General features: G+C 39.1%; 1 protein-coding gene across 5 annotated transcripts in view; it reads right to left on the reverse strand.

Moving 5' to 3' along the window:
• The window catches only part of rhbdf1 (rhomboid 5 homolog 1), a 31,947-nt gene extending 10,663 nt beyond the window's left edge, over positions 1-21,284 (reverse strand). For 2 of the 5 annotated variants that reach the window (XM_023348824.1, XM_023348821.1), the window contains exon 1: positions 20,860-21,283. The gene's annotated coding sequence lies outside the window, so the exon portion shown is untranslated. Of the gene's footprint in view, positions 1-79; positions 4,345-20,859 lie in introns of those variants that run through there. The other 3 variants (XM_023348823.1, XM_005809038.2, XM_023348822.1) reach the window with 3 other exon arrangements.
• Positions 21,285-25,677: the final 4,393 nt, after the last annotated feature.

The following is a 25,677-nucleotide window of genomic DNA, read 5'->3' on the forward strand; positions in this document are numbered from 1 at the left end:
AGTAAAAACACTAAGTTCACAGTGAAATATTACCATTAAAATATAGGATCCTGGCAGAATGCTCTATTTTAATATTCACATTTTTCCTCTGACCGGTGAGCAAACTGATATCCTATAGTTGATTGCCGCTTCCTCAAAACCTAATAGAGAAGTACAAAAATAATATTATTATTATGTTTTTGTTGTTGTTGAAGGAGAAGGAAACTTGCAGCCTTAAATATAATCCTTTAATTCTCACTTCACATCAATCTTAATCCCTTTTAGTGGTTTAAAGCAGCTCAGCACACATCTATCAGAGCCTAATGACTGTGTACGCATTCTCATGATGAGGCCCAAAGACCAGAAGGGCCGCAACAAACGTCAGCATCAGGCCGTCTGCTAGCGGCTGCAGCTTTGTAATTTTACCACCCCACCATCTAGCCTCACCTCTCCCTGTCATTTCCTGCATTCGCATTTTTCTCATTCTGATCTGGTTTGCATTCCTGCTAAAACATCCTTTTATTCTATTTGTTGCAAATGTCTAAAATTGCAGTTACGCAGCTGAAACCAAATGAATGTGAAAATCCTAAATGATTATTAATTACGGGGACACTGACAGAGCCATGGTAACAGTGTTTTTCACGCCCTACACCAGATCACCCTCTTACTTGCATTGTTACTCTTTCGAAAAAGAAGAAAAAAAAAACCCACTTCCATGGCATTTTGAAACAACATCTGTTTCAGATTGGCATTTTACTGCACCACAGGCTTCTGTTTTAGTCCATGTCATGATGGGAAATGTTGTCTGTGACTCTCAGCAGCGGCGGAAGGAAAACCTCACACAGGTCAGCAGGGGTCAAAACCAGCATGTGAAAGTAAACCGCGGTCCGAGTAATTGCAACCAAAATTCAATTTCAAGCTTATAGAACAAAAACAACTGTACAAAGTCTATTATTACAATATTCCGGCAGAAGAAAAGTTCTAAATGCAACAAAGTCATTAAAAGAACAAAGCAAAGATTAAGCTATTCTGCAAATTAATCCTTTTCTGGTGTCACTGGAATGCTTAACCTCGCGCAGGTATTAGAATTTTATCCTAAATGATGCATGACCTTCAGTGGCTTTGCGCTCTGTTCTGCTAATCTGGTATCTTTCTCCAAAAGCTGACTGAAGAAAAGTGGAAAACTACCACCAGGTTTAGGAAAGCGGTCTGGTGAATAGGGAAAACAACCATCAAGCAGTTTAATTTAAGGATTATTTAATTAAATACATTGAAGATCTGACAGAAGAAGAGGCTCAACCTGCTATGTTTGAGACAGAATTTGATTGTTGATCCAGGAGCAGAAATGGGCACTAATTTTGTCTTCCAGTAGTACAATCTCACTTAGTTATGGCACATACCAGACCAGCAGTCACACTAATCCACTGTACTCGACATGAAAGACTTCACAAAGTGCATAAATAAAATGAAGGACTCAATTTTGTGACGCAAGTGAATTGAGCACTGTGTTCCAAATGTTCGGCCATGACCTCACGAAACAAGCCTGGCTTTTTGTGCTTTAATTATTGTTGTACTTTAGATTATGTTTCCTCTGGTTTGACTGAAAACATTCTATCGTTGTGGTAATTATTTTTGGCAATAGCAGTGGATGATGTGGCGGCAATGCACCTTCCTACAGAATACACATTTGGTACCGCTTACATGCATTTTTTCCCCTCTTTAGCAAATTATCCAGAAACCCATACAGTGTTCTCACATGTGGCTCAGGGCCAAGTAGATGCATCTGAAGAATGAATGCTCATACTTTGGGCACACACGCTGCAATTAGCAGTTGAATTTTTTGCAAGGGTTTGCAGAGACTCGACTACTTAATCAGCTAGTATTAGTTTGTTATAAATATGCAAAAAGCAAAACACAAAAGAAAAATTGGCATTTAAAAAGTGATAGATTTAGTGGGGATTTATTCTCCATTTTTTATTAAGAACAAGTACATAAATCAAAAATAACATAAATAAGTATTATAGATGTACCAGTATTAGACCTGTATTAGTCAATATTGTTGTAGCAGTCAATCAAAGCAATTACATCATGTCACACATTTTTCTTCTGTGAACTTATTTAACTAAAGGTTATCATACCGTGAAAATCTCATACCAGCAGAGTCTATCGCTAAATGCCACAAGATGAAGAATGTAGAAAAAAAAATCCAGTAAATGTGTGAATCCAGTAAAGATGCATCAAATACTTTATCTTTAAAATCCATCAGGGTACCAACATTAGGGAAACGCAAATATGATACCATTATCTGAGCCTCAACAGACTTGCTGTTAAGACAACAGCCCCCATCTTGCTCCAGGCAAATTTAACTGGAATTTAATTACTTTTGCCATTGGTATAAACAGCAGGACCCCTGATGTGAAGCAGGTCAGAGGGAGCATCTCTACTTGAAGGTTAGAGAAATAAACAGGCTGGGAATTAATTTACAAGCAAGCCAGTTGTCTTGGTCTCCATCCGTTTGCAGATGATGGTGTGTTCATGACATTTTTTTCCCATCCAGAGAACCTAAAAGAACTGCTTTAACCCTTATTCATCCAACTCTTGCATCTCCTATATTGTGCATACTTAAACATTTAGAGGTAATGACACTATGAAGGTTACTTGGCTTTTTCTGCCATCTTACACGCAATATATCCGACACTAAATACAAAAAGTAAGAAGCCAGCTGAAAAATCTTGACAGCACAAAAAGCCCCTAAGTTGCTCAACATCCACCATATAAGTTGCAGCACTGTTTTCATACAGAAGCAATAAAATAAAATAAAATAACTGGAAAAAGATATTATGAAACATGCCAGAAAACCTGGTTGCTGAAACATTACTATAAACAAGCAGCTATTGTTTTGTTCTTCCAGAAGTCTGCTGACCACTAGGAACACTTGGTCATAGCCCAAGGTAAACCCTCCAACATTCTCCAAGTAGTAAAGCCAAAAGCCTTGGAAGTCTGTCTCTGTCTTTTTCTCTCGTCATCTTCCAAAGTCAACATGGCCGTAAAACTGGCATTGGCCTGCAGCTCGTGTCTGAGGAGGAGTTTAGCTGGAACAGTTGGCGTAGACATTGCTTAAATGTGAGCGTGGCTAAGAGAGCTGTCCTTGCTTTTTTTGTTTTTGTCCTGTTAAAAATTAAAAATGGAAGCTGGGAGAAGGATAAATTCAAGGCTGCTCTCCGTCTGAGAAAAATCTGATATTACAGCCAGGAAGTCCTTCAGCAGCATATATCCTTGGGGGAGGCACAACTCAATTGTTGGCAAAGGATTAGCTCTTCCCGGATGGAGAATGTTATCTAGCTGTGAGTTTGAAAAATGATGAGCGCATAATACTTAATCTGTTTAATTTGTTCATTTCTTAATTTCAGATGCCTCATAGTGCCCCACATTGTTTACATTCCCAGAGTTGATTGGAGGCTCACATTCTTGTGACCACCATGACTTAATCAAAAAGAATTGTTTTGACTTCAAGATTCACATCTAAAAGAAGGAAAACACCCACATCCACAACTTAGCACAGAGCTTGGAAAGACCAACTTCCTGCACTTTGTAAAAAACCAGGACCTCCCACTCAATCACAAGACCATGGACTGCTCAGTGTGCAAGACTTTTCATTCTGGGGTGATTCAGTGCCTCTCCAGAACCCACATTAACCAGCAGAGGACAAGCAAGCAAACTAAACACAGAGGACATGCTGACATCTTTGCAGATGTGGGGACACCCAGCAGGCCGTAATGAACAGAGCTGACAGGCATAACCAGCGCTCTCTGTTTATTACACAACATGCCAGTTTAGTTTTCCATGACTTTACTTCACATGAATGCCCTGTAAATGCTTTCTAGTTCTGAAATAAATGGGAAAACGATAGAGTATCGAGCCTCGTCCATATAAGACATTTAAGGCAGCAAACATTTTTCATGAATTCTTATCTGAGTAAGTCGTGAGAAATATTTTTACATTTTTTACATCTTTTCCACCCAAGGACATAATGATCTCAGGCTTTGTGCGTGCCATACCCGCATTTCATAAAATCTCTGGCAGTTCTAAGCTAAAATGGCAGCAGTAGCTGCTTTGAAACCACATGCAGCCTAACCACTACGGACAGGAGCTGACTGGTTTCCGGCCACTGTGTGCTGTGTGTTTCACCACAGGAGGCAGTCACACTTTGGGTGGCTCAGAGAGCTGCATCTCTGCCGCTGACAGAGCCAGCAGTCATTAAAAAAATATCAGTAAGAAAGGAGGGCCAACCTAGTGTAACAATACAGTATGGACAATCTTGTTAATGATAATACCTCATTTTTGACAGCTGCCCAGCTTTCTGACCTTTAGTTCCTTCTTTCATTTCTTTTTTTTCCTTTTTCTGCTGCTACTTTTTCCATTTCCTTGTCCACTTCACAGCAACTTTTTCATTTGTGCCCTTCTGTGACCTGTTAAAAATCACGCTCTCGGTGTACGGGACACCAGTTCAGTGCAAAAGGACACACAAGGGCAAGACTAATGATTGATTTAGACATGAAACTAAGTGGCACAGACAGGGTCACTCCACATTTTTCTAGCACATACCATCCATTCCGTTTTACATAAGAAAACATTTCTGCTAAAAGTTTTACTTTCACATGGTGAACGAAAATTTTACATTTTTAATTACAAAGGCATTGCTACATGTGTCGTTTTTTCTTCCATCTGAGGTTCACCTGCACAATATTGCAGAAATTTTTAGTTTCAGAGAGCACATCATGTTGCTAACTCTCCAGTTTGGGTACATCAAGGAAAATGTCTTATTCGAATGAGGATAATAGGACTGCAACAAGAAGTAATATTACTATGGAATGTTGCAAACACCAGAACCAGCTGAAAGCAGAATAACAACGATGATATAAAAATAAATAAATAAAACTTGATGCCATTTCATTTCTAGATACATAAACAGAAATTTGCAAGACACTTCATAGAGATGCAGGAAGAAATCACCTCGTTACCAGAATCGGCCCATTTTCAAAATTGCACTACCAATTGCTTATTGAGAAATGTTCATCAAGGCTGCAAGAGTGTGAGACAGAGCAATACTTTCAGTTGATAGTGGTACGGCTGAACAGAGCACAGCAAAGCTGCTCCGTTTCATTGTTTTTATCTAACAATGTGTTATGGAAACCTTTGGATCTTGAAATGCCGAATGCCTTTTTGTAAGAGTCTACATCCTCAAGAAGTACACACAGAGGCTGTTTTTCTAGAAATGCTACCTTTGTCAATCACTAATATTTCATGTTTAATACATCAATCATGTTGTCTTTAAGAAATAGGTGATGTCTCTGCTCCTAATATACTGTAGTTCACAGGAAGGAAGTCTAAAAATATATGTTTTGTGTGCTGCTTTAATATGTTCTTCTAAAAGAGAAACAAGAATAGACCAAAATCAGTAGAAATATTGGTAGGTCAACATGTTACAAAAACCAATAATGGAAAACTAGCCACAAAAGTCTTTTTGGTGCATCTCTAGCTCTTCCACATTGAAAAAAAAATCAAGTGGTTTACTTCTACATCACCCTCTCCCATCCCGTTTATTACAAATACAATGACAAAACACAGCCGCAAGCCATAAGCTACAGTGCAACTGAGCACCAGCAAGAGCAGCAGTCATCTGAATTGACCCTAGTGACATGTGACAGTCTGTCACACCAAACCGGCCCTTACGACATTAAAAAAAATACACACCGAGACAGCAGAAATATCCACCGCAGCTGACCCGAAGATCAAGTGTCACAGCTAGTTGAGGAGGATGCATAGTGGTTTGGTGGGGGTAAACCTGCTGTGGCTGGGGAGTTAGATGGTGGGCATAGACGACGTGCACACCGACGAATGGTGGAGCTGCTAATGCATTTTCCCATGTCAGGATTTTAAAGATCTTAAATTCAGCCACTGAGCTTTCAGTCTGATCATTTTAACAACGCAAACTTAACTATATCAGTTACGTGTGGAGTGACAGATTTGTATCCAGTTAAGTACCACACTCCCTCACAATCATAACTGCAAGCCAGAAATATAAATAGGTTGTAAAATTATAAATGGCCTCTTAACAGCAGCCTGTGTGCAAGTGGTCTATTTATAAAACTGGGCTGCTCATGTGCAATTAGATAAAAGTGAACCCGACTTAAAAAAAGAATCCACATGCGCGTCTTAGTGTGGGGAACTGTTTTCTGACAAAAATAAGACTACAGCTCTTGAATACTGTGCTTGTAAACCTGGATGCTTTCACTGATCTCTGTGAAAGAAATAAACACCATCTGTATTTGCAATCGCATCCCACCCCTTCGCTTCCTCTACAAAGCCTTGAGACACTCCCAGGCAAATACAGAGCCTAGAAAATTGTGCTCTACTATATTATCAGCAAAAGACCTGACTTTTCATAGTGCAGTAATATCCTATGCAGGAAATCAGTCTGAAGGAGGAATGTTGCGCCACACAGAAACATATACACACATGTAATCACACAGATTTCAGTGTGTTTACCAGTAGATATCTCTAAGCTGTCCCCTGTAAGATTCGGTCCTTATTGGATAAAAAAAAAAAAAAAAAAAAATCTTACACGTGCAGCTAATACAGCACATGAATTTTTAATCATTGTGCACAGTTAATTATTTACAGCTCGGATCTCAGTGGAGTGCCTGTGCACATGCAGGTAACAGTACATGGTACTTGCACTTTCCTCACAAGCCATTTTAGGTCCCTTCAGGAGACAACAAAAGCTTTCAGTGGAAAAATGAGGCTCACCAAGGAAAGTTGTGAAATGTCTCAGTGCAGGGCTCTGCTTGTGCCTCTAATCTTCAGGAAGCAGCTGACAGAAAAGACTCCCTCACCAGGAGCTATATATACTTCACAGGTCTAGATAACAAGATATGGGGGTTTTAAAACAACACAACATTTAAACCCACTTACACCATCCTGCCCATTCCTGTTATACCCATGCATAGAAAAACCACAATCTTTGAATTGTGCGGTGTCTACGCAGCTCATACTGTCTCCCACAAAAAGGTTCTCATTTAGCTAAATTAATCTCCAACTGTAACTTTTAAGAAAAGGAAAAATTCAGTACCTTCTAAATCTATGCTATCAAGTACAGGTCAATTATGTACTGGAGTCACCAAAGAAATTTAATATGTGTCCAATGCTGATGAAGACCTAAAGATATACATCTTGTAAAGGTATGCATACGCTTTTTAATATTCTCAAAGTACAACCACAAACATTAAAGTTTTTTTATTAGGATTTTATGCAGTACATAACACTACAACTCACTTCACTTACTAAAATTGGCTATTGTTATTACCAACAAAATTTTGGGGGGCGGGGTCAAAGAAAGATGAAAGCAGATTTGGCACAAAACCTCTTGAAATTATGCCAGTATACATATTATTTTTACAGCCTTGCAAATTAAGCATAAGTTGTAGGAGACAAGAGGCATTACTCTCAAAACAAGACAGCCTCTTACTATAAAAACTAATACAAGTGGAAGAACAAAGGATAAGAATCGTATTCTTCTTTTTTTTTATCGCCCCGCAAGGGGTCTTTTTTTTTGTGGGCTCTAGTGTCCCTTTTTCAAAGTAGGCTGACAGGAAAGGGGGAAGGAGAGGGGGGAAGACATGCGGTAAGCGTCGTCGGGTCCGGGAGCCGAACCCGCGACAGCCGCGTCGAGGCCGAGTTGCCTCTGAATGTGGGTCCCGCTAACCCCTCTGCCACCACGGCACGCCCCTGAAGAATAGTATTCTAAAAGGAAGGTTAGGAGGCACAGGCACCGATGGCAGGTAACGGAAAGGATGAAAAAGAAGGGTGCAGATTATGGAGATTGTGTGATTAACCAATCTTCAGTATCTTGCCCCACCACATTTCTGGGCTGCCGAGACTGTGTTTCAAATCATTCTCCAAGGTCAAGGTGATTAAAAAATAAAAGTAGTTTTGTAAATTCACATAACGCTATGTGACATTCTCTTATCCATGGTATCCATCCATAAAATATTGTCATCACATTTCAAAAATGCCTCATGGGAAAACTTCAGCTGTCAACCAGATCAAATTCATGGAAAAGAATGTCAGCGATCTAATTTGCACTTTACATCATGATTACAAGATAATGTCTGATGCACCATCATGCAAAGCTCAAAAGAGCTGCTGTTTTGAGCAAGAGATTAAGGTCAAGTCTTTTTGGTTCTCCAAAATGTGTCCAGGGACTTCATACAAGCAAATTATTGTCTACAAAAAGTCTAAAAGTCTGTTTAGGTGAGTAAGAGGAGAATCTCTGAAAGAGCATGTCTTGACAACATGTGATCCTCATCTACATAGTTTCCAGCATGATATCAGCCTGATTTAAGACCACAAAAGGCTTCATTGTATGGACTGGTGTGGACTGGGCTGAACAAGGGTCATTGTGCAGGCTGATAGTCAAAAAAAAAAGCAAGAGCCGGCTCAAGTTTTCATTCTCGCATCACTGGAAATGGCAGACTAAGCAAATTCCCAGCTGAGAAGAATTTATCGACATGAGGCACACAGCAAGCTAAGTTAATCAAGGTTCAGCAGTGTCATCATGTAGGTGTGTGTAGTGCACAGCGCTCAGTTCAAGACTTACTAATGTGGAGATCCTTTTTTTAAAGCCCCCAGAGTAAAGTAATCAATCAGCAGGAATAAAAATACTTGACAAAGGATGGAGCGTAGAGGTGATGTCACATCCTCTGTGGTGGACCACCAGCTTGAGGAGCTATGGTTACTGCTTGTTTTACTGGGGAGCCCTGGAAGGAAGGAAATGCAGAACAGGGGAGGGGCAATGTATAAATGAAGGCAGGAAACAAGCTGCAGACCGGGTGCATTCTTAGTGTCCGGTCAACACAACCAAGGAAACAACATATGATTGCTCACAAGTACAGGAACAGATCCACACGGCACGTGTAAACTTACACATCCCATCCCTGGCCCTGACAAGGCGTACGTGACTCTAATGTAATAAAAATAAATAAATAAATATTTAAAAAAACGGGTCTTCTGTGAGAAGAAAGCCTGCTGGACAGAAATCAGAAGGAGATTTCAGTGTGGCTTGTACTGTATGAATGGTCACTATCCACATTAGCAAGGATCAAAGCTGAGGGCAGATGTTTAATCTCAATCAAACTTCAAAGTCAAATATGAACACAGAATATTTTTTAAGTTGCAAAACAAAGACTTTGAACTTGACTTAGAAATGTCGTCTTTGAGCCACTGTGTCATATGAGAGTTAAAGAAGATACTGTATCACTCTATCATTCAGTCATGATAAACTAAGGATTTTACTGTAAAAAACAAAACAAAAAAACAAAACATTACATGACTTGTTTTGCCCAACACATGCAAATGGACACTTTTGTATCGACTTGTATTTTAGATGTATGCAAAGCTCACGGAGAATACTGTGTCAGACATTTCTTCTCACACTAAAATATGGAGACTTCAATACAGTGCTAAATGTTTAAACCTGGTTCTCTATAGGCGGGAGGATTATATATATATTTTTATTTTTGTAGTGATAACAGGAGCAGAGACCTGTTTAATCTTTAGGCCTCTCTTTGGATTAGAGGGAGGGAAAATCATTCTACTTCCCCACACAGGAGCTAGGTAATTCTAATAAGCTCCCAAATTTGAATCTCTTTCATGTGCTCAACAGACAAATATGGCCGGGAAGGAAGAAAAGCTGGGAGGCATCATTATAAAAAGCCAAGCGATGTTAGTATAGTGGAGCATTATGTGGCTACATTCAAAGCATGTGTGAGAATTTTCCGACGGCTGCACACAATGAAATCTCACAAATCAGTTACATGTAAATGAATCCTCTGTCCTCTGCTTTAACCGTGAAATGAGAATAAACCTGATAATGTAGAGAGCTTCAGATGCCAACATTTTCAATCCACAGAAAAAAAAAATTGTCTTTGGGCCTCACAGGAGAACAAGTCCAACCAGACATTTTGGTGGATTACATGAACAATGTTGACTGGGAGAAGTGATAAATGTGAGAGGAGATTTGGGTGACAAAACAGGGGAAAATCTTGTTACGGTATTATTTCTGATAATCTCAAAAACAAATATAAAGTATTTACAGTGAATTTTCATTTCCAAAGACTTTTTGCTCTGCACACTTACCTAATCAGCTAGATTTTATCATATTGATAAAATCATCTCAGGAAACCCAACCCACAGCAGCTTTTGTCACACACAAATGAATTTCTTCCTTTGTATCACTCCAAACCAGGGGTCAGTGGAGCAAGTTTTAAAAATAGCCATTGTCATTATCGAGCACTGCCAAAGAAATGATTTAATTTAATGTTTTTACATTGAGGTAATAACATTTGTTTATATTTATGATTTTTTTAAAAAGTAAATTATAAAAATTGTTTAAAATAAAACTCTTTTCTATGGTTAAAGTTCAGAACTGTGCGCAGACGCCTGCAGGATATTATCGGAGGGCAGCAGCGCCTGCAGCTATACGGCTGCACCCACTCTGCCTACCTTAAGATTTTCTTTAAAGTAAAAAAAGAAAATAATTTCTGAAATTTTTATTACCGAACCCTCTTTACAATTAACAAAATTGTGGAGAGAAAAAAAAGACCTTATGTATCAAAACATCTTGTACTTAGCGCACATCTGAGTCTGTGGAGGTCAAAGGGCACGCCAAGACTTAAACCTTATTGGTCAGTTTGCTTTTGTTTATTTGGCGGCTTGGCGCTTTTTCTGTAAGCTAAAACTGAATGAGCAGAGTTTGAACCTCCCGTAGTTCTAAGAGCGGTTTGGATCTCGGCGGAGCTTTTTTACCGTGTTCGGTTCTGGCGGGTCGCCGGTTTATTAACTTGTTTGATGTTTCCCGATCTGGAGAGCTGATGGGTCACCCGCTAGCTGACATCTGCCGTCTCAGACTGCAGGTTAAACAATTTAATCTAGTCTTAACGTTCCCCAAAAGAGTAAAAATTAAGCAAACATTGTTGCTTCACCTTGTCCTCCTTTGAACGTCTGATACCACCTGAACCTGGGAATCAACGTCCTCCTCTTTCCGTGGATCACACGAGTAGGCTTTGCTTCCATGTCTTTTATTATTTAGCGTCGTTTGTGTAAAAGAAAAAGAAAAGGCGTGCGCTGCTTTAGTGGTTTAGGTTTGTGCTGGTTTTGTGCGATGCGCACATGATGTGGTTGTGCTCCTGCAGGTCAGGTGCAGTGATAGTTTTGTGCGTACCTTCCGATATGTCGAATATTTTTTTTCCCGACATCTGCTGTTGTCAGCCAATAGGTGACCCGTTCGCTTTTAAGTTCGCAAAACCACAAAAAAGCTAATAAACCGGCGGTCCGCCAGAACCGCACACTGTAAAAAGCTCAGGCGGGATCTTAGAACAACGGGAGGTTCAAACTCCACTCATTCATTTTTAGCTCATAGAAAAAGCGAACTGACCAATACGATTTAGGCTTTGGCGTGCCCTTTGACCCCCACAGACTCGCAGTGATGTGCGCTACATACGAGATGTTTTGGTACAAAATATATTTTTCTTCTCTCTACAATTTTGTTAATAGTAAAGAGGGTTGGATAATAAAAAAATACAATAACTTTTCTTTTTTTTATCTAAAGGAAAATCTCATTGCGTACAGCTGCAGGTGTTACTGCAATAATCCATACTGTCAGTCACTTGCGGGCAATTTAGAATCACACAAAAAAGCTCCAAAAGGGAATCAAACTTCAAAATCTGAACTAAGAACTTCTGACCACATAATAGCAATTAACCATAGCTGGTAAATTATTACTAACTGTTGCCAGTAGACCCTAACATAAATATGATTAGATCGCATGTAATAATGTATACATATACTGTATGTATTATTGTTATAAAGGCTGAGCCAAGAAAATTTATATCTGTATCGAACAAGTAGCCCTTCATGTTGCTCTGTACCCATGAAGTAGCTCCCAGTCTCAAAAATGTTGCTGACCCCTGCTCCAAACTGTTTTGTACTGTTTCGTTTATATAGAACCTACAGCTGCATTGCAGCCTTCTACAAGACAAAACAAAAATTCACATGGGTTGACCATTTTATTAGAATAATACCTAAAAGTTTGTTATGAAAAAAAAAAGTATTGCACGTTTTTCCTTCTTGTGACATCGTGCGTTTGTATAAAATTGCTTGTGCAAAGTTACCCTTAGCAGATTGCTTCAGTTTCTTTTACATCAATGAAGTGTCAATGTTTGAAGGATGCTCTGCTTCTATTTACTTATCTCAGCATAGTGTTGAATCCAAGGTGAAGATCCTCCAGAAATCAAAACCCAGAGAAAAACAAGGGACCATCATCACTTTCTTGAGCTCCGTGGTGACTAAAAGAAGCATGTTCTGTGTCCAGGTGTCTCTCTTAACCAAAGAAATGGTTGAGAAATCCATTAATACTTCTGCGGTCTCATGACCAGTTGATGCTACAGCCCAACTGGCGCCTTCAATAAATGTCCTGAGTGGGTGATGATGTAGATAGATGCAAGTGGAGTTTTCTTGGGGTTTCTTTTGTTCTATATAAATTTCTGCCTCTCCCCAAACCATCTGCAAAATGACCATGGGGTCAGAAAATCTGTACTTAGATCATCAACATGAATCTTTCGATGTGCAGCTTAGACGCAAATAGGCTTTTGCGAACTCATAAGGGCTGGACATAACTCTGCATGTCTGTGTACACAAGCTGCTTGGACCTCGTGGACAAGCACATGCTCCTATTCATACTATTTATAGTTCAGCTGAATAACCACATTCCAATTGGAGAGCTACCATTTTTTACTGTAGCATGTAAGGGGCAATAATGTGTTAGTTTGTGCACCATCACTCAGTAGAGGAGAAGAAAAGAAGCGCCAGGACAGAATATATTTTTTTAGCCAACTAAATTATACACCCTTGGAAACGAGCAGACTTCTCACTTTAAAGAAAGTTTATTTCTTTAAAATAAACTTTGTTTTTCTTTTGCTCACAATCTGACCTGTTGTTTTCTTTATTGGCTTTCTGTTTAGTGCCACCCTCTGACCAAATTCTCCATCTGCCAGTGCACAAAGTCAACATGATCACAAAACCTTGTGAAGCAAATGTACATCTGCAGAGACCCATAGCAGACTATGACGAAGGTTGCATCGAGACAGCTTTGCTGTAGAATGGACATTGGAGCAAACTAGGAGGGGCGAGCTAGGCATAAAGGTTTTAATAGGCTTCAATATCAGTTTCTTGGATTTTAGTTGATTAGACTTGCTCATAAATTTTTTGCAGCATTAGTTCACTACACTACAATCCATAACAATTTTAGTAGACTGTGTGTAATTTTTAGATAAACATAAGATTCTCAGTAGTATCTTTTAACCCATCTTATTCCTCAGTGTAAATGTTAAAACGTTCATAGAAAATGTGAGATTGTTTCGGATAAAATTTTATTGATAAGTAATGGAAGGTGAGAGAGTTATGGATAGGAAAGACATTTAACAGAGACTAACGGATTGCTGCAGCTCACTAAAATTAATTCATTTAATGAACACCCCGATTGTCAAAGAAAGCAAAGCTAAATCTTAGAGGGGGGGGAAGGGTTGAGAGACTTGTAAAAACTAAGGATGAATGTTAAGGAAGTGGGGAGACCGACGCCATACACCAGGGATGAAAGATATGCGGAAAACCTCTGACAAAAGCACAGGAAAACAGGGAAGACAGGGGCAGGTCCTTTGGGACGGTCCCAAAGCCCAGAAAGAGGAAGGCCCTTTTACAACTGATGGAACAAGGGAAAACACACACAGAGTCTTTTAGAAAGGAACTAAAGTCAGTTTTTCCCCCTCGAGTCAGAGCATACTCAATTAGCAATGTTTCCAAATTCAAATAATGAAATCATCGCTAAATGTGTGGGTGGTTAGACATATTGTCTTGTTTTAACTCTGGAAGGTTCAAAGAATTTATCACTTTTACACCAGTTTTTTTCCTCGTCATTTTAAGAGGACACTTAAACACCACACTGGGCTTCTATAAAGAAGCCTTCTCCCAAAAAACCCTGGGCATGTTCATTTGCACAACAGAAATGAGGGGTTTTACATAGGTTATTTTTCAAAAAACTTTTCCATGCATAACATTACAAGCTGGGCCAGCTAGGGAAACTTGCAGGAACGTTGGCATATTGGATAAGCGGTATGTGAATGTAGACCGAGCAAGTCGAGAGTTGCATTATGAGGTATGCTCCAAGACGTAAAATGCGCCTGGCTTTCTACCACAGCTAAAAATAAATTCCAATCTACTTATGTCAAAAAAGCTAGTACCTAGAGGTTCAAAGAACACATTAATCATTTGTATTTTTCATTTTTAAAAAGATTCAATTTTAGTAAAAAATAAAAAAATCAAACTCAAACCAAGTTAAACATCAGCAGAAAAAAAAAAAAAAAGTCAAAATAAGAAATGTGACAGTGGTCCAAAACACGCCCTTTTCATTTCTGGGAAAGCAGCTGGAGTGAGTTTGGTGGATGTGATGCTGTTGAGACTGCTGAAACTCTCCAGATACAAATCTGTGTGTGCGCTTCCATTCAGGGAACAGTCAGTTTATGTTTAGCAGTCTGGTACACAATGAGGATTCACAGCCTCTGGGCATGAAAACTGACCGTTCCAAAGATAGAGGAGCTGGGAGCAAAGCAGGAGTGGGCCTGGGCGGGAGGTACCCTATTTAAAACCTCACTCTCTCGTCGCCGTTGTGTCAGGGTTGGGATACTCTATCGGTTTGGGTGTTCCCTGAAGTTTGAAGTCTGAACCAACAATGAGCTAAGGGAAAGTAAGCACACTCCAGCTACCTAACAGCAACTTTAAAAGCAGAACATGTTCTAAATTTACCAGTATTTAAAATGAGGGTTCCTCAGAACTAATAGTAGTAGCAACATTTCAGTAAGGTTTTTATTTTAATCATGTGTTGCGTTTCCCCATCTTAAGGTCAGAAAAGCCACTATTTGTTTCAAAGACACACTTGTAACATGTTTGTATCAAGTTAAACATGAAATTTTGCAAAAACAAACATCTTGAAAGACCTTTTTGTACTTTAGGGTCCTATAAAATCTGTATGATTAAGATGTAATGAATTAGGCATTAGGGCTTTAAGGAGACTCATTCAGTCACATGTGAGGTGTCCCTTTTCCTGACATTTTTATTTATTTCCACATAATAAAGCATCAGAGATATCTCAAGTGAACAGCATCTGCTCTCACACTCTCAGTTCCCCTGTTATTTTTTGCCACACCTGAAGTCATTGAAAATGAAAGACGCAGCCATGTAAAAACAGCAGGACAACATCAGGCTCTGTATTTGGAATTGGAGGAGATCCATATCCATGAAAATATTTCTCCTATCTGGGAAGAAGAAAAAAAGTTTGTCAGAAGCCCCTGGAAGTTTGGAAGTAAGGAATAGATGTTGACCACAAGATGAAACTGTTTAAAGACTTGTTTAATTTTCATTCATTTATTTTACAATGAATAGATCATAAATCCACTCCGTATGTAATGCTTTGCTGCGAGTGCACTCGGAAAGTCGGGCATGATTAATAGTAGCAGTCAAAGCGGGATTAGAGTAATTGATTGTCCATTTGTTGTTTTTTTCTGTGTAAACATTTTAAATCTGCAGGAAGGTGATAAATTAACATCATGTTGCTACAAACAATTTTATAATGCTGTTCTATGGATCTACAGTTGTGCTTTTCATATAATTAACAGTTGGATGCATTTTGGTGATGTTGCATAAAGTTAAACGTGTGCTGAACATTTTTATGTGCATAAACAGGGATTGTGACCAAATAAATAAATGAATGAATGTAAAAAAAAAAAAAAACAGGCAAAACAGCTTTTGGCCTCCAACAAACCCTTTTATACCACCCTCCTCAACATGTTATTGTCTGCATTTGATTCTGCTGATCAGGGTATTTTTCAGTTCAGATGGGCTCTGGGTTATCAACCTTTGCCTCTGCTCTGTGGACACTCACACACTGTCATTGCTTCTGTCATTTCGCCACATTGCATTCTGTCTGCAGTCCTTACATCCCTGTCTGACAGACCACCAGCTCTGGAGCATTGCTGACCCAGCAGGTCAATTGTTCAAATCCCAAACCTGCCAAACTGTTTGATCACATTTACCCACCACTTCATAATTTCACCTGCATTTTGTCACTGTCAAGTTATAGCTTCCACACCTGGATCAAATGAATTATTCCTTACACTATATTAATGGCTAATGTGTCTTTGAGGAAGGCTTTCCCCCCCTTTTTTTTCTACTCAAAGTGAGTATTCGCAGTCTGGAGGAGTGCAGGCACTTCATTACTTCTAGTCAGCTAATTGCTCGCAGATGTATGTTAAAAAGAACAGTCTCTTTTTGGAAATTAAATAATTTGAATGTCAAATTGTTAAACACAAGAATTTGATCTATTATTACAGTCATGTACAACAATGAAATGTAATTAACCCTCTATGGCATGACTTTTTATTTTTGTGGGGAAGAAATATTTTCCTGCATTCTTTGGGAGCTTGGTGGTCCCTAATTACATGTCAATCATAAAATCGGACTCTGACACCTCCTGGAACCAGATTTGGGTTTGTTGCCTCAGGGTAACATTGGTCTAGAACACCAAGATTGTCTACACTGATTATGAGAAATGAAATACAAATCAAACAAAAACTATATTCATAAAAGAACTATTTTTTGGACAAAAATATGTCAAAAATCATGCCCCCCAAAAAATAAAATAAAGGAGCAATGTGAGGTACAGCTATGTGGTTTGTTGCCTGAGGGCAACGCCATGCCATAGAGGGTTAAAAAGAAAATCAATCTATTCAGAATTCATGTACTTAAATTAAATTAGTTGGTAGACTAGTTGCTTTTCAGTAACTAAACCAACGTGTTTAAGGTGTGAAATCTTCCAAGTAAACAATTCACACCTGGGGTATCCATTTCATTGTCAGAGTATCATGTAAAGGTGAGAATTTCTTAAGTTATTTGATCAACCCGACCTCTGAGAGTTCTTCACACTCAAAGAGGAAGACCGAAGTTCAAAAAGGTGCTGCTGCAGTTTTACTGAGCCTTGAGGGGAAAAAAACACACACACTGTACTCCCATCTCTCTGGAAAATGAGCTTTGCCCTCAGGGTGAAGACCCTCAATCATGATAAAAACGCCAATCCTAAATCAGATGTGTTCAGCCATTTAACAGGCTAATGTTACCTTGAGTTAAATAAAACCATCCGTTGTGACTTGGATACTCCATGTCAAATTATCTGCAGCTTTCCTTGTGTGTCAAAGGTTTCCAGCATGTTCTGCGAATGCCAGTTCATGTTCAGCTCATGACAGATGAGGTGCTGACTGAGAGAAAGGCAGGGTGGTATGCTGGCAGATGGAAGCCTTGGAGGCTTAGAGGTAAACCTGAAATAGCCCTGCTGCTACATTACATCACAACTGACTTCATCGTCATGCAGGCCGCTGCATCATGCAACCACCAAAGGTGTCACGAGGATAGGTACAGCTGCTGCAATGGTTGAACTCTATCAAGAAATCGACTGCATACCTCACTTCCTAAAAGAACAATAAGCTGCACAAGCGTCAATAATTGTCGCTTGTGCAGTAATTGTCCACATCCGACGCAATATGTTGTTTTTTATTACTCCGCTAATATGACAACAAAATGTGTCTGCTTGAATGTTATATTTCAGATGCATTTCACAGACATCACAGTGTAACTCATGCAACAAAAATACAGAGGAAGACAAATCTTTTTTTTTTTTTGACAATTTACTCAAAACCACAACCACATCAAAGTCAGGCAGCTAGGCACTGAGCCAGTGTGATGGAGAAATTGTTCAAATGCTGCTTTTCTAAATGTCTAGTAATCGAACATGGCAAACAAGTTTTTAAAACTATGCTTCATTTGAGCTCAATTGTGGGATCAGTTGTAACACTTTACTTAGCAGGAATGCATGCTTCTTGTTTCCCAAGCGGAAGAACAAGTTAGTCTACGTGTTTAACAGGTCCAAGTATTGTTTCCATGTCTGCCGTTAACAGGATGCAAATATTAACAGTAGCAGACTCAACACAAAGCACACAGTGACCTGTAAACCTTTTCATATTTTCCCACATCACAACTATAAACATGAAGCTCATTAATATTTAATGTGGCCAACACAAAGCCCTGTGTAACAGTACAGTGGAAGGAAAATGATGCACGGTTTTCAAAAATGTTGAAATATGAATACGTTGAAATATGGTGTGCATTTGGGTTCAACTCTCCTAAGTCAATACTTTTTGTAGAACCGTGTTAACTGAAGCTGGAAACGTTCTGTGGCAAGTCTGCAGCTCTGCACATCTATAATGAACTCTTCTCTGAAAAACAGCTCATGCTCAGTTATATTGGATGGATGTCTAGATTAGGGTCTAAACTTTGGCTGGGCCATTTAAATTCATGAAGATTCTTCTCAGTTATAGATCTCGTGGCATATTTAAGAACTTCGCACTGATAGGTGAATTTACACCCCAGTTTAAAATCGTTTGTTGCTTCTGCCAGGATTTCTTCCAGGATTATCCTGTATACACCAAGAAAGCACGTGATACTTTAAAATCAAAGAGATGTCACACAAAATAATGAAAATGTCAACATTTTGCATTGTTGCTGTAGAATTTACATTGCCTCAGGATGCTTTTTGCATGTGATTCAGATGCATTTTGTGGGTTTCAACAGCCTAAGGTCACTTATAGAATCATGTGCTTCACACACATGGAACTGTTCAGCCTACTGACGCTCATTTCATTCAACTCAGAGAGAGCTCCAGCCAGACAAAATGAAGAAAATGACCAGCAATCCCAGAGGGTACACCCAGGTTTGGGAACAGGAAAGTTTCCATGAAGTCCAGTTAAACATTGAGAATGAAAAATTAAGAAACAAATGTCAACAAAATAACAGTGTTGTCCTTTTACGTGTATCATCTTTAACTGATAGTAGGTCAGTAATGGAAAATAAACTCGAGGAGGAGTGTTTTCTTGGCGCTGAATAGTTTTAGATCACGGGTGCCCAAAGTCGGTCCTCGAGGGCCGGCATCCTGCATGTGTTAGTTCTCTACCTGGTAGTACCAACAACCTTTTCAGCATGTCAGTGTTCTTCTTAGGCCTTCTAACAAGCCATCATTTGATCCAGGTGAATTAAACCCGAGAGAGAACTAAAACATGCAGGATGCCGGCCCTCAAGGACCGATTTTGGGCACCCCTGTTTTAGATGCATGGAAAAAATAGCTTTGGAAGAATGGCAATGAATGAAAGTTGACAGCATGAGCAGCGAGCATGAAATCCTGCTCTGTATTTGAAGTCAACACCATGAAGAGTTTCTTCAGGACTGTGCACTTGGCCGGAATGACAGACAGAAACTGTGCCATGAGTCATGCTGGTATAATTATGGTGTGGCCCCGTCAATAGACGCCTGAAAAACTCTCATACCGGCCTGTCGATAAAAGGCCCCACTGGATGATGGATCTGCTTCAGCAGAGCTGCTTAGAAGCAACACTGGAATATAAATGGACCACAACACAACAACAGGACACTTTGGGAATATTCTCTCTGGGATCCAGTTGGAGCAGAGACAGAGGATGAGCATGACTGCCACTATCACACACCAGGGGTCTGCTTTATTGGTCGGATTACATCACCCACCCCTCTTGCTCCATGTGATAATGTTTCAGGAACACTGGGCACACAAACTTGGCCATGTGCTTCTACGTCCTCGCTGCCAAAATAAGTCAGCACTTTCTAATACAGTGTGGCTACAGTTTCACTTCATCCTGGCCAGGTATTGTAGGACAGTGATGAGCGTAACTTGTCAACAAGACCACAGATTGTTAATATGTAGGCTGCTTGTGATGCTGCCCTAGAACACAGAGTCATTTTTAAAACATTTTTTTGGGGGGTGAAGGGGGGTGCTGCAACTATTTGAATATCATGGCTCTCAACTGTGAGTCATTTTAGGACACAGTTGAGTGCAACACAAAGGCAACAATCTTGGGACAAAGCACAGCAAAACTCTGGCTCTTGATTCTCTTTTCTGGTAAACTTACACAAACATTTATTTATTAAGTCATCCGCAGTGGTATGAAAGGAAATGTGTGAGCCAGTTTGCATGGGGAGAAGGATGCTGATGGTGACCAGGAAGAAGAGGTAGAGTGGGAGGAAGACAAATATGAATGAGGTCATGGTGAAACTGCATGGTGTCAGTGGCTTGGTCATTCACCAATTACTCACAGTCAAGTCCATCTTTCCAAATAAAATCGAAAATCATACCACAAACTTAAGTTTTTCTCAAACACAGTAATGTCGAATTAGACATCATGAGGGTTTTATTAAAATAATCTCATAATTTCTGTTCAAGTATAAGCTCAAGTAGAAAACGTTATTTACTAACCCTGCACATGTCAGCCCATTCATTCCACTGGGACACATACAGCAGTACCTATCTTCAGAAAGCCGGTTGGGCCTATTGGAGCGAACCCAGTTATATGCTATAGAGCTGGAGCACTTTAAATTCTCCACTTTCACAATGACAACTCTGCTACAAACAGCAGCAAATGGCACAGAACACAGTGTCCCAAAGTGTGACCTGCCACCTGGATCTTAAGGGTTCCCACGCTGACCAGTTAATTGGCAGGTAAATTCAATCGACTTTGAACGAGCTCGTTTCCTTCTTAATAATCACGACGCTGAGCGCTTCTTCCGACTGCTGCCTGCCTACCTTCCGTATGGGGCGACCACAGCAGCAGACAGTCACGATAAAAATGACACAACTCACCCTTAAAATGTCCAGCGGTATAAAAGATATCCTTATTCTGAGATTCTTTCACAGGCAGCAGATCTCCGGTTGTTACATTATCCTAACAGCGGCGCGGCAACAAACGGGGTTTTCCCCCCCACCAAACAGATGTGTGATTTTCTTCTTCTTTTTTTTTTTTTAAATACCAGTCCTGGTGCCGTGCGTAAAATCCAATCGCTTCAGTGTTGGTCTCAGCTGCGGCACAACCGGGGAAATAGAAGGGTGTAACAGGGATGTGGCTGCTGTCCGCTCCCCTTCTCTCCTACGTACGGAGCATTTCCACGCTGCTCCATGAAGCGAGCGACCGAAGTTCCCTCTCTGCCGCCGGTTGTAGCCTAATTCAGTTTCGTGGAGAGTCAGCCCCGCCCTGGGCTGAAGACGGTCTGACGGAAAGGCGAGCCCGAGAAGTGCGTTAACCAATCGGTGAGTACACGGGGAGGCGCTGCTTCTCCCGGTTAACTATCGGGGTGACTAAGCGTTATCTTCGGTCCGTTTGGGTCATGGGAGCGAAAAACATTTAACCCTTTCCATGCAGGTCCACTGCTTCTGTTGGGGAAACAACAACAAAAAACAAAACAAAACAAAACAAACAAACAAACAAAAAACTCCGCAGCGATTTATGTGAGCCACACAGATGCGTCCCAATCAGTTAGAATATCATCTCAAAGTTAATTTAGGTAAGGAATTAATTGCACACAAAGAAATATGTGTTAATGTTACAGCCAACAAAAGCCCTGAAATAAACCTTGAAATTTAATTTTAAATATTGCTGGAGAAAAACAAAAAGGGAGAGTGATGTGATGTTATTGCTTGTAATATCATGGGAAAAAACTGCAGTTGTCCAGCTGACAACTGGGAGAGTAAACCTTTTGTTGGCTTAAAAAAAACTGTCCAAAATATAGTGCTGTATCCAAACATATTTAGGGAAAGTTTGGTGGAAGGAAAAAGTGTTTCAGAAACAAAAAGCTCCAGAATTTAGAGAATTGTAGCTTGAGTCAATCAAGGATCACACCACTGTATTCAGGACATGACCTTACACTGTTGTACTTATTGAAGTAAACCATTCCTGAATCAGTGACAATGCCAGAACTATTAGAAAAAAGAGAATGGGCAGAACTGTTTGAGACATACCACACCATAATTGTCACAAGTCTTTAACTCCATAACATCCTAATGAAACATTAAAAGTATTTTGTTTATGTGAAAGAATAAACACTTTTGCAACACCTGCAGGTTACAGGGACAAGAATTGGAAAAGTTAAGGCTTAAAGAATATGCCTTATGCTTAGGCTGTTGGCTTGAACAAAAAAAAGTTCTGTTAATATTATCTTAAAGAATATGTATTATCTTAATGTGACATGTTTCCTAGGCAGGATGGAAATATCAGTGACATAGTTTGACTTGTACAGAGCAGCTGCCTTTTCCCCATGATCAAAACAACATTCTGCAGAGCAAACAATGTAAGGTGGGGGAGGAGGAGTATATTCACTCCATCTCTCACTCTGTCCTACTCCTCACAGGCCTGCTACACCCAAACAATCTTTTGTTTCATGGTGAAATAATTTCTTCATATGCAGTCATGTATGCAGGGCTCTCATATCCTCTGAGTGTGGGGTTTGATGTTTGAAAACAGGCTGCCCAGTACAGCTGACCACAGCAACATTTCCCATGCAAACGCCTCACGCACTTGAGATCAAGTGGGGGGTGAATGTGTGGATAATTCTTTCTACTTTAACCTCCATATGTCACATCAAATTATATAACTTTTGTAACTTCAATGTAGAAACCTGCTCATTAATGGCTCTTTGAATTAACTCACACTAAAAGGTAGATTCAAATGTCTTTTTTTTTAGCTAGTATAAGTGCAGCTAGTTAAAACTGTTATTTTTTTCCACACTATGTCACCTTTAAAAGTTTTCCACCAATTTGTATGTGACTGCAATAAATTACTTTAATGTTTGGATCTTAATATCTTCAAGACATGAATGGAAGATGCATTGACTTCAAACTGGAAAAACATAAAACTGTTTATCTCCTTATTTAATATATAGTATTAAGTTTAGAGCATAGCTCTATGTATTGTCTTAGACCTGGCTGGATCTTCACAATCCTCATTGTTTCAGTTTCATTTTAATTATTTAGAGGAAACTCTCCCATGTATGCAAAATAGCTTAAGGGCACAAATCACATATGCTCTCAAATGCCTCTTAAAACTAATTTAAAAAAACTATATTTCGGCGGGTATGCAATTGAGTATCTGGGTCTAATATGAATTATTGTTTGTTACTAATTCAAACAACTTAAAACACTATGAGAGATTTATTACGAAAACATTTTTATGCTTCAGGCCTCTTAATGGAATCTGTCCACATGACTCAATGATGATGAGTATAACATCACATGCCCATGGATTTTGCTCAATGCTGCATTTTAGCAAAGATTAGACAGTAGGATTACACAGAATCCAGTAAGGAAAACAACAACGGAGAATCCACATTCTGCTTATTACCCTAATAGCACATGACCTTTGAGTATTTGTTCATGCAGTGGTTGCTAACGTGCAAAACTGGACTTTAGCGCAATTTGATTTCAATGCTCTGTTGTAGGAGCAGAAAGCCAGGTGTAGCCGTGTGCTGAATTTAAGTCTCTTCGAAAGCAAATATTTGACTTAGGAGAACAAGATTCCTCTGCGGCACCAGTAACACACCTTGCTGCTCCATTTAATAAAAAGCCCATTTGAGTACATTCCATCAGTGAAAGCTCAGATTCACCTGGGAATAGTCTTCAGGCGGGAGGCGGATGCTAAGAAGCAGAGAGCCTTGACGTGTTGACAAGGGGCTCTAAACGTGACAATTTACATGGAATTTGGTTACATTAGTTAAACTCTTTCTCATATAATTAGACAAATTATACTAGAATAAACAAAACTTTAGATTACAGTTAATTTGGTATGTTATTCCCATTTAGTAGCATAAAGAATACATTTTATCTTCATTTCACACAAATTGTAACAATATTCTGGAGGTTTTTTGTTACACTGATGCAAATTCAATCTGTCAAGCTAGACACATCAGCATATTCCTTTCTTTGTTGTTTATAAAGAATGAAATAACCGTGGCAATTGTTGAGAAATTTCAAGGACAAATTATTCATCAGCAAACTGTTTCACAAATGCTATTTGTTCCATTTGGCCTTCTTTATCAGCCCCTAATTCAAAGTTTTTATGGTGTAAGTGTTTCCCCAGATCACTCTGTAGCGCAAGGAGAGAGTAGAAAGACATGGATTTCAAGTAATTAGAAATACACTCATAAATGTAAATATAACCCATTAAAGTAAGCTTAACCATGTTCTCCAATACATTTCATTCAGTACGACTGAAAATTATCATTAATCTCCATAGGAGTTGCAAAGATACAGATAAAGACGCATATTTCTTAATTCAAAATATATTACCATCACAGCAACAATTATAATGTGATGTTTGATTGGTTCAGTTTTACTTGCTATTCGTTTTAATTATGTTTTCACAAGCATTAAATTGAAAAAGAAAAACCCATCACTGTTATGTAGTTCACTGTATTTAGATGTACTATCTGGACATGTAGTTAATAAATTAATATATTTGGAATAATCTCCAGAAAGTATGTAAGACACAATATATATTATTGTTGGTATTTTGGCAATACATAAAAAAATGGAATACATTTCACATTAGAAGTAGATATTTTTTATTACATTAGTACATTTAAGATTACATTTTTGCTGTTTCTTAATAATAAAATGTAACATTTTGCTGCATGATTGTTAACCATTTATGTGAAGCATGCGGGCATCATGTGTTTACATCGTAGCATTTGGCAAGAACTGATAATGTACTAGCTTTTTAAAGGAGATTGCGATTTTTATGTGGGATAGTTTAACCATCTAAAATTTTAAATTAAGTACCAAGAGAAAGGGAGTGGAGGGAGCAGGGGAGCAACACAGGAAGAAGAGATTAAGTAAATTTTTTCTCAGCTCAACCACAGACTAAAGATATTGATCCATACTTTTTTGAACAGTTTGAATGGAAGTGATTTAAATAGAAGGACTTTCCTTCTTTTGTAATTTTCTAACGTTTATATGTTAATGTACCTTATTTTCTTCTGTCAACAGAAAGACACTTATGAGTGAAAGATGTGTTAAAACATAGTTAGAAGGATTTCCTTCACTGCACTGGAACAATGCTAGATTGCATTTGTTTGCTTTCAATTATGCTAAATCTATGATGTAACTCTATTATGTAGGACATTATCATTCTTTCTGGTATAATACATTCCATTTACAGGAATTAACTGTGTGGTTTAGATTTTGTAACTTTTGCTCCACAGCTCTCTTCCCAGAAGAACAATCTGGTACAAGAAGCTTTTTTTTTTACTGCTAACTATTTGAAACCAGAGTTTACACTCTATTCAAATTATGCTAAGCAAAAATAATATCATAAATTAAATGAATATGTCAGATTTTTTAACTGTGCTACATGTACTCATCTGTGTAAGGAATACTTAGTGGCCGCCAGGGAGTCCCTGATTGATAAACCATGAAGCGAGTAATTAATGGTGAAGTTTCCCATGAGACTGCAGAGGGTTAAAGCTGGGTCAAAGGCAGCATTACGGAAGCTATGAAGGACCTGTCAGAGCTCCCACGTCCCCCTGAAGGCCCATCAGTCAGTCGCAGATAAAAGAGCCGAGTGAAAGGATAATGTTTAACCAAAAGAGCCATGTCAGACCGTCCATAAAATGCTTCCTTTTGCAGAAAGAG

This window comes from Xiphophorus maculatus, chromosome 16, assembly GCF_002775205.1.
Source record: "Xiphophorus maculatus strain JP 163 A chromosome 16, X_maculatus-5.0-male, whole genome shotgun sequence".
Lineage (NCBI taxonomy): Eukaryota > Metazoa > Chordata > Actinopteri > Cyprinodontiformes > Poeciliidae > Xiphophorus > Xiphophorus maculatus.